This window comes from Phaenicophaeus curvirostris, chromosome Z, assembly GCF_032191515.1.
Source record: "Phaenicophaeus curvirostris isolate KB17595 chromosome Z, BPBGC_Pcur_1.0, whole genome shotgun sequence".
Taxonomy (NCBI): domain Eukaryota; kingdom Metazoa; phylum Chordata; class Aves; order Cuculiformes; family Cuculidae; genus Phaenicophaeus; species Phaenicophaeus curvirostris.
The window spans coordinates 58,608,254-58,618,432 of NC_091431.1; positions in this window are offsets into that span (position 1 = coordinate 58,608,254).

Sequence of the window (10,179 nt, forward strand, 5' to 3'; positions counted from 1 at the left end):
CTGAGGGAGCTGGGGTTGTTTAGCCTGGAGAAGAGGAGGCTGAGGGGAGACCTTATTGTTCTCTACAAATACCTAAAAGGAGGTTGTGGAGAGGAGGGAGCTGGGCTTTTCTCCAAAGTGACAGGACAAGGGGCAAGTGCCTCAAGCTCCACCAGGCTGCCCAGGGAGGTGGTTGGGTCACCATCCCTGGAGGTATTTAAAAGATGGGTGGACGAGGTGCTGAGGGGCATGGTTTAGTGGTTGACAGGAATGTTCTGACTCGATGATCCTGTGGGTCTTTTCCAACCTAGTGATTCCGTGATTCTGTGTTTTTCAGCCAGAATCATAGTTTTCTTCTATGTTTGTAAACAATGCAGAGCTGGGCCTCCAGCAGGGCTCTTAAAAGCCCTAGTAAATGACAACACCACTAAGCAACAACAAAATAATGCATGTGGTGGAAATATTTTATTGGATGACTATATGTTTAACGGACAATATAATAAATATTTTTCTTAACTTTTTTTTTTAAGTGAAATGCATGGTGTTATCGAATTGAGTAAATTAAAAGAGCTACACTGAAAGGATGTATGTCTGCCTTAATGTCAAAGACATGAACTTTAGGAATTGCTTGAATTACTTGGAGGGAAATAGCTAAGTGGAAAAATGTGGGTTTTTGTATGGAGTTAAATGATAGCTGGAATCTGTGCAGGTAGTCTTTAAAGAATGAGAAAGGAAGTGAAGCCACAATGGGGTAATATATACAATGATAGAACACAGGAAGGAAGACTTTTCTAAAGTAAACAGATGGTTCACAGAAAATTATATTTAGTAGGGAAACAGACAGATCTAGGAAGAAAGGAAAAAAGAAAGAGGATTTTTGAGGGAAGAACAATCAGAAAGTAGAGGCAGGTATTGGGAAGTTAACAGCATCAATATTTAGAAGACTTCAAGATGCCTGTCTTTCTAAAGAAAACATAGGAAATGAAATGAATTGAATATGGATATAGACTAAGACAATCACTGGATAGACATTTTTTAGAGAATTTAAATTGGCGATTCTCTTTTCTGACTAGGAAGAGAGAATTATAAGGCCAGCTGTCTTTTCCTTGACACCCTTATGAAGAATTGGGCTATGAACAGGCGCACGGAAATGCCTCTTATTTGCCCCAGAAGCTTTGTGAAGATTCTCATAGAATACTGCTAGTTGGTGTTCTTGTGAAAACCTTGTTAAAAGTGAGTTTGTGACAAAGAGCTGCCATAAAGTGGGAGAGAACCAGTAGGCTTATTGCATGTAAGGTGCACTGTATGCTGACAGTATGACAAGAAGTATATAGAGTTTGTGAAATGTCCCTGTGGTCTAGGATGTAGTTCCTGTTCTTGATTTCTTGATGAAACAGCTGGGGAGGACATGTTTTAAATGGTTTTGCTCACTCTGAATTTTGCAGCTGAAAAGGTCAATTGAATGGGCAACTATATCAGTAGACACAAAAATGTGTTTACAAATACAAAGAAAATAGAGATAACACCCCAGAGTAATATATACACTTGTGGAAGGATGAATTCTTCTCTCAGTAGTAGCTGAGACACAACTTACTGACCCAAAAAACTTTACCTAAGGGCCAAATTTTTCTGAGGCTGAGTTGGAATCTTCCTTTTTTGAACAATATGAATATTTGGAGATGCACTTATGAGGTAATCTAAAAGCAGAGGTTAATAATCTGACTGCGTTATGCTTAGGGTTAATAGCATCTGAGTGAAATAATTATTGACAACAGAAGATCCTGTGTGAAGTAATAAAGAAGACATGATAAAGAAAAACATATTACAATAAGTAAGTATCACTAGGGCGACACATAGCATCTAATGACTAGTTTACTGCAAGGGAAATTAGGACAGCTACAGTCAGTAAAAAAGAAAAGTAATGACGTGAAAAAGAAACCTGCTGAATATAAATAGGAAGCAATGGAAGCAGAATTTTATAAGACTGAGCATGATGCAATCAGAAATTAACAATATTTAAGAAATAGGTGCTCAGCTAAACCAAGACTCTTCTCATTACATAAGGAATAAAGATAATTTAAAAGAGAAAGCAGAGTTTAGATCGTGATTTACTGACAGAAAGAAGCATGCATAGATAGAGTTATAAAAAGACTTATTTCAGTGAGGACTCCAAAAGAATTTAGGGACAGACGGTAAAAATACTAATACAATGGGAGAAAAAGAAACACTGAAGAAAAAAAAGAACTAGCCAACAGAGTTGATCAGGAAATTAGAATGTCTGAAGCTTGTGAAAATGACAGGACAGATCTGTTCCAGATCTCCCAAGGAATCAGCCAGAGAAAATTTATCCAGGTCTGTTTTTTTGACTTGAACAGTTAAACTGTAATAGATTTGGTTTTATCTGTCTTTTTTTTCATGTTTTTAAGATCACAGAATATTATAACAAAAATTGCTTTTTTTTTAAAGAGTCAGTAGTGTCACAAAGAACACTTAGAGAGCATATTGGAGCTGAGGGTTTCTGGAGAGTTGTCATTTCTGCTAACAATTTGAGGTGTTGCTTCCATTTATAAAAGCAGTATGTGCACTGTGAAAATGTGTATCACAGCTGCAGCAGCTTCATGTTAATTATTTTCACTGAACAGGTTTCAAAATGCACAGCAATAAAGTAATGTAGTAACGAACTTAAGTGTTTCCACGAGACACCAGATGAGATTGTATATAAGCCAGAATAATTCAGAATGCAGAAACTTTTTGTAATGCAAAAGATACTAAAAAGGGAAATGGGAATTTTGAGAAATGCTCAGGTGTTTGTTTCATTGACTTTACTGGGTTTAGGGTAGGCTAAGACAAAAATCTCACTGTGAAAGTAACTGCATGCTAATAAAAAAATAGCAGAATAAATTTTAGAGATATAAAAGCTTTTGAATGACAGTAATTCTGTCTCAGAAATTACTGAAATTAGTTTGGGTTTTTTTTTAAAAGCACTGTTGAGAATTGTCTGCGTCTATCTGCGAGGAGAATTTGGTCACATTTCAGCCTCAGGGACATTCTTCTCATTGTGAAGTCCATATTTAGGCACTGATTCCCAAGCTGATGATTTGCTTGAGAGAAAAATTCATCTATCTCTGGCTGAAGTGATTTGAAAAGTTCCTATTGGCTTCAAATGGAAGTTGGAGAAGGCTGTATGTAAGAAGGTAGGCACTAATCACTCAAGCAGACTAATTCATCTTTGCTGCTTTTTAAATTAAATTTTCTAGCACTGTTAGAACAGCCAGTTTCAGTTGCTAAATATGATAACAAACCAAGAGATTTCTAAGCTGAATGTGCTAGAAAAAGGTAACCTGGATTAAATAGCCAACGAGCAGAACATCATAAACCAGAGAGAAAACTTTACAAACAAAGTAAAATAGGATCAACCCAAAATGAAATTAGCTCAAATCCTATCTTGCTGTTGCTCACACTAGCAGTTTGGCAGATGTTAATGAAAGTTGATTTCTACCAGTACAGGTGAGGAATTTCAATATGGTCAAATAAGGAGGACCATTTCACTCTTGTGGTGTGAAAAACTATTTCCTTTTTGCGCACCCCTCCCCCAGTTCTTTGGCATAATGCTAAACTTCCCCCACTTACACTGTTAAAACTCTTTTCGTGAATAGAAAACATTCCCTGGAATTGTTTGCGTTCAAAAAAATGGAAAATATTTCCAGACATTAGGAAAACTGTATGTTAAACAAATTTTTGTAGTTGAAATGGCCTCAGTACATTTATTTGTTGTGCAACGGTACTGTAAAAACCTTGATGCAAATAGCACATCGGGTTAGGGGAAGCAAACCAAATGGTCATAGATCCTTGACTATATGCTTTGAGTTAATATCCTACTCTTTGCGAGACCAGCCACTGCTGTGGCTATCAACCTTTGTAAATTTGGGTTTGGAAACTTTTCCACTGCACCACATTAATTACAGTCTCTCAAGCTTCTGTTTCATGCAGTGCCGTTCCTAAGAATGTCTGAATTGGAGGAGTAAGATAATAATTTACAGAATTGTTATGCTTTTGCTGGATGAATTTGCAGATAGTATTTAATTTGCTTTTTTTTTTTAAATAAGTGAAGAAGAGTGGAAAGGTTTCCTGACAAAGGAGAGGTATCATTTCTTCATTACAGACTTTACAAATTGGCATGTATTCGTAGATTAAGAAGCAGCCAATTCTAGGGGTAGTTACAATGTTCCTATAAGCTGGCATAAAGTTTAGCTATCTTGTTTTCTACTTCTGAAAGATGAGAGCAATCAGTCCCGAACAGCTGACATGTGTAATAAGATACTGTGCTGCAGCTTTTTCATGTATTATTAATTCAGTTTTGATAATACTGTAGAACATAGATAATGCTGTGGATAATGTTGTAGGTTACAGGATGTATGATGGAAGGAGGGAAAGAAGATCATGTGAAAACCAATTGGAATCAGTTTTGAAATATGTAAAAGAGTTAGTTCTTCATGTGAGAGGTAGCTGGTTAATGCAACTCCCTGCCAAAGGATGTTTTGAATAGTATGAAAGACCAAATAGATTCAAGAGGAAAATGGAAAAAAAAGGAATATAAATTCATTGAAGATCACTGAATATACAAAAACCATTTCTAGCTCATGAAGAGCTGAAAATACTTGAAAGCTGAAATGGGGGACAATAAGGGATCATGTGTATCCTTTCTCTTACTCATACTTAGGTATCTGCCTGTGATGGCTTTCTGATGTTCGTATGTCTTGGGAATTAAAGTTCATTATTTACTGAATACAGGAAATAATTTAAATTTACCAAACATTACATATAAATATAGATACCTAAAATATTCATTACCTACAAAAGAAATATATACCCTAATTTTCTTCTGATATAATATTCCGTATCAAAGAATAGAGATCTCATTGTACCACTGTCTGTCTTCCTGTGAACTGTAACTTAATTAGCAGGAAATATTGAGCTGAAGGTGCTAAGAAGTAGGATTTTTGTATGGGAATTTGAATGCTCTGCTTTATAGTGGCTTCATTTGCCCGGAGTGGCTAATCAGAATTCTCTGAAACCAAGTGTCTTTACTGGGCTATTTAAAGTAGAAGCATTAGAGAATTTTGGTGACATGACATATGCGTTTCCTAAGAGAAAACCTTTCTGGAGGCTAAAATGAAATATATATAGTCAAACTCCAAGTACCTTACCGTGAAAATCAATGCAAGCAGAAGGATCCACCCGTACATATTAAACTGTGGGACTGGATTCCAAACACATAACACCCCCAAGCTCTGTTTTCCAAACATGAAACATATAGTCAATGATATATCATTTGGTTGCCTTTCTGATAGCATCCCATTACCCCTTTAGCAATTTTCCTACCTTCATATAATAAACAGTCCCATGCATTATGGGGGGAGAACTCTTTGATTTATGAACATTTAAAGGGGCAATGTGTACTTGTTAATTTCTTATATACAAGAACAATTTCTAGAAAAGCTCATGTGCCTTTGCTTTAGTTCATTTCACTGAAATATTGCAAAACTGGAATTTATTGTTTAAAACTTACAAGAAAAAAATATGCACATTTTTATTGTTTTCTGAAGCTTGGCCCAAACTCTTTGAAATCAGCAGAGGCTTTGATTTAGTTTTGATTGGTTTGGATAAGCCTTTTAGTCATCACAATGTAAAGATGGGTTTTTTACAATCAGGCTGTATTAACACAAAACTTTATATTTAACTATGTACTTTAGCATTGTGTTGACCTCTCTTTAAATTTATTTTAATGCTTATGCTGCATTGTGCATATTTAAATGGGTTCCTTTTATTATCTTTTCAATTATTCATCTCTAATGCCTACTAGGATTCTGCCGCTCCATGTGCCTGGTTCCTCTATTTGTGATTTACTCTCTTGTTACAAATAATCATTCTATTTTGGCCTTGTAATACCCTGCTAATGTGCAGAAACATTTGTAGAAGACTGAGGTTACTTCAATGAAGTATTTATGCATGAGGAATTATGTGGCAGTAAAGTAAATGTTGAGTGGAAGGAGGTCGTGTCTTTACTCTTTCCTTATTTCAAGCAGGATCCAATGGGTGTGATTAGCATCAACTTTTAGTTCAGCATCTGCATTTAATCAGAAGTTATTTCCCATTTCCTAGATCGCTTAGTTTAATACTTCAGCACTTCATCCCTCTTCTCTACCAACCAGGCACTAAAAGAAAGCACTCTAACTTTCTCCTCTTTTTTTTTTGTCCAACCTTGATAAAACGTAAAAATCAATTTTCTGTGAAGAAACGACAACACAAGTAAAGCAAATGACTAGACAAAACTTTTCAACTCCTTCTGAAGTTTTTTGTAAAGCACAGTACAAGAGTGACTTCTCAACACAGAATAGCATGAAAATGTTTAATTATGTACATTTAATTTTAAGATCAAGTATTAATTTCAGTTTACTGTAAACTAAGGTGAAGAGGAGCAGTGTCTTCCCACTTTCTGGCACATCAATGGCATTTACTGTGTATCAGGACTCGTGAGTTTGCCTTAAGGAATCCTCAGCCTTGAATGTCCCCCTCCCTGTTCCTGACAGAAGTGCTTAATGTTTTTATCCATATAAGCAATGTGTCAAAAGCAGTTAATATATCCATGAGAAGTTACATGAAGAAAAAACAATTAATTATATAAAGGTGAAAGCTATTCTTGCCTTTTTTTTTGATAAAAGAAGCCTCAGTTTTCCTCTATAAAATTTGTAGCCATAAAAACATTGACATACGTATTCAAATGCAGGTAAATGTTTATTTGTAACTGGGCATCAAACAGGTTTAATTAGTATTGGCAATCAACAAATGCAAAAAAATTATTCCCCTATCACTTTTCTTTGAGCTTATCTCGTATGAGATTTCTAACTACATTCTGTTGCCCTTCTGTGTCCCGTATCTTTGCTTATCATCATACCCAAGTACCATGCAAAGATTTTTATGCTATATCCAATACATATAAAATACCATTACTGCAAGTATCAGATTGGATGGGCCCATATGGTTACGACCAGATTTTTGGATAAGAAATATCCAGTAAAAAAATCTCAGTGATTCTTACTTCCTGATTGTGAGGGGTTCATGTGATCGTATGCAGAGTGATACCAGACTGGAGCTAATTGTCTGTTCACTTCCAGATAATGGGAATAAGGGAAGATTCCAAGAAAGTAGTGAAATAAGGAAAAAAAAATTTAACGAGTTTACAAGTTAAAAATTCAGACTCCTGTATCAAATATTATGGTTTTAATAGATCTGTTGCAGAACTGTCCTCTGTACATGAAAGTGAAAGGTTTAAAAATGTTTTTAAGTGTCTAAATAGAGAAAAAGAACTGTAGATAATGAGTGATGAAACAAAATTTTTAAGTCACTGTCTTCAATGAGATTGTGTTATGCATTACCCAGATTTTCCTGTCACTGAACTTTCAGGCACAGCTGAATGTTACCATTTATGTCATTAAGGAATGTTTGGGGGACATTTCTTAAGGGTGGGAGGAAATAGCTATGTGTGATAGTTTCTTTTTTTTTTTTTTTTAATATATGCTTTTCCCTTCTGTTTGGATATCCATTGCATCATACAGTGGCTCAAATTAAATTTATTCTGCTACCTTGTGGCTGTAATTTGAAATATCATATCCTCAGTCATGTAATTTATAAAATTCTCTATTATATTTATAGTTATTCCACTTGGCATTCCAATGCATCCAGAATGCTGTATGTGGTTTTAGACCCTTCCCCAGATAATTCTTGTACCAGAGGCAGCGTGTCAGAGATGATAAGTAGTTCTGTTTTACTCACCCTCTTTCTGTCTCACCTTTCAAGAATATAAAAAGATCATGGAGAATAAATCTGCACTGCTGCTGTTCTTGCACCTAAACATATTTCAAACTTTGAGAGCAGTCCAAGGAAGACTGAGAACGTCACACAGAATCCCAGAGAAAATTGTGGTCGATGCACAGCATATAGCATTTGTCCAGTCTATGTGAATTATTGACCCATAGCTAGCTGTTTTTGAAACATTTCTAGAAAAGTCCTCCTGTGGACCTTTAGACATGAGAAAAATGTGGTTTTGGAAAGCTGAGCTCTTCCTAAAGCCAGAATTGCTATGCTGATACTTTGAAATGTTGGGCCTTCCTAGTTGCCTAATTTTGAATAGACTATGCAAATATTATTTAAATTCCTAAGTTCAAAGAATTCCAGATTTCATAGTCACAGAATCATAGAATAACCAGGTTGGAAGAGACCCACCGGATCATCGAGTCCAACCATTCCTATCAAACACTAAACCATGCCCCTTAGCACCTTGTCCACCCATGCCTTAAACACTTCCAGGGAAGGGGACTCAACCACCTTCCTGGGCAGCCTGTTGCAGTGTCCAATGACCCTTTCTGTGAAAAATTTTTTCCTAATGTCCAGCCTAAATCTCCCCTGGCAGAGCTTGAGGCCATTCTCTCTTGTCCTGTCCCCTGTCACTTGGGAGAAGAGGCCAGCACCCTCCTCTCTACAACGTCCTTTCAGGTAGTTGTAGAGAGCAATGAGGTCTCCCCTCAGCCTCCTCTTCTCCAGGCTAAACAACCCCAGCTCTCTCAGCCGTTCCTCGTAAGGCCTGTTCTCCAGCCCCTTCACCAGCTTTGTTGCTCTTCTCTGGACTCGTTCCAGAGAACGAGTGGTGAATTTGTGGTGTCTGATTGTAGATAACTGGCATTGAAGCATCACTGACTTAATAAACAAATAGCATAGAAATAGTGATATAGACTTTAGCCAAAACATAATAAAATCAGTAGAATGAGTCAAAGATCCAGAATCTCATTCTGTTGTTGGTCTTTTGAGAAATACTTTATATAGCTCTATTTGCTAGTCAGCTAACCTCAAAAGACCTCACTGAAAACAGCCTTAGGTCTGTCCCAGTATTTGTGCTTATTCTTAGCAGGAACAGTTTGTATAACTCAATTAGCTTTGGAAATAGTGTAAAATCGAGACAGAATAGCATCCTAAATGCAAACTGTAATTTTTTAAGTTCAAAAGCTTAGTTACACAGTAGTTAAACCAAACATCTAGGGTATAATAATAATAGCCCCATTCCTACATTGAATAATGTAAATTTACTCAGCCCATCTATAACATTGTGTTCACATGGTTTATGGAAATTATTCGGCAAAATTTCCTTAGAGTGAAGGGTTTATCTGGGTACAGGTAGATATATATGCATCTAAGCTACCCTAAGCTCTGTGGAATGACCACAGAGTAATGCAGTGGTTAATATTCTAAAATAGATGTCTACAAATGGTCAGATGAATCACATCTTATAAATGTCTCTTAAAAGTTCCTCTTCACTGACTATATAGACAATGTATAAGGACAGGCTCAAATGTTTCATGAGCGTTACAGAAACCTGAAATAAAGTGAAATGGATCACACCTGAAAGATTTTGTTTCCATTTTCATTACTGCTAATGAACACAAAGCCATGAAGATGAAAAGCTAAGTTTATGTATCTGACAAAAAGCAAAAGGAAAAAGAGAAGCTACAGTTGTGTCTTGGTAGGAAAACAAAGCTAAAATATCTGCCAGTCGATTGTTAGGATGCCACCCACTTAGGGTACTCATTTCAGTTATGCCCATTGTCTGAAGGCTTCTCACTTCCATGTTTTGCATGGAAGCACACTATGATCAATGTAACCTTTGGTAATAGTTATTTTAACACTGTATATCATAGAATCATGCAGGTTGGAAAAGACCTTTAAGATCATGGACTCCAACCCACTAAACTGTGTCGCTAAGTGCCACATCCACATGTCTTCTAAATACCTCCAGAGATGCTGACTCAACCACTTTCCTGGGCGGCCCTGTTTGTTGCCCACATTGCGTGTGTTAAGGTAGATGCACTGCACCTGGGCTGCCGATCCCACCACCTTTTTCTGGAGGAGAAGCTCTAATTCCTACGTGACCTTTCTCAGGCTCTTCCAAGGTTTCTAGCACATTAGTAACCCTTCTGTCTTCGCTGCCACATGGATTGTCATTGCCTACCTCCACTGATATGGTAGACTAAAGGACACTGACCCTCAAACACTGGCATACTCCCGCACATTTATCTTTAGTGAGCCTAGTTTTATCGCCTTCCCTTTCAAATATTGTTTAAGCTATCATTATCAACATTTCTATTTAGT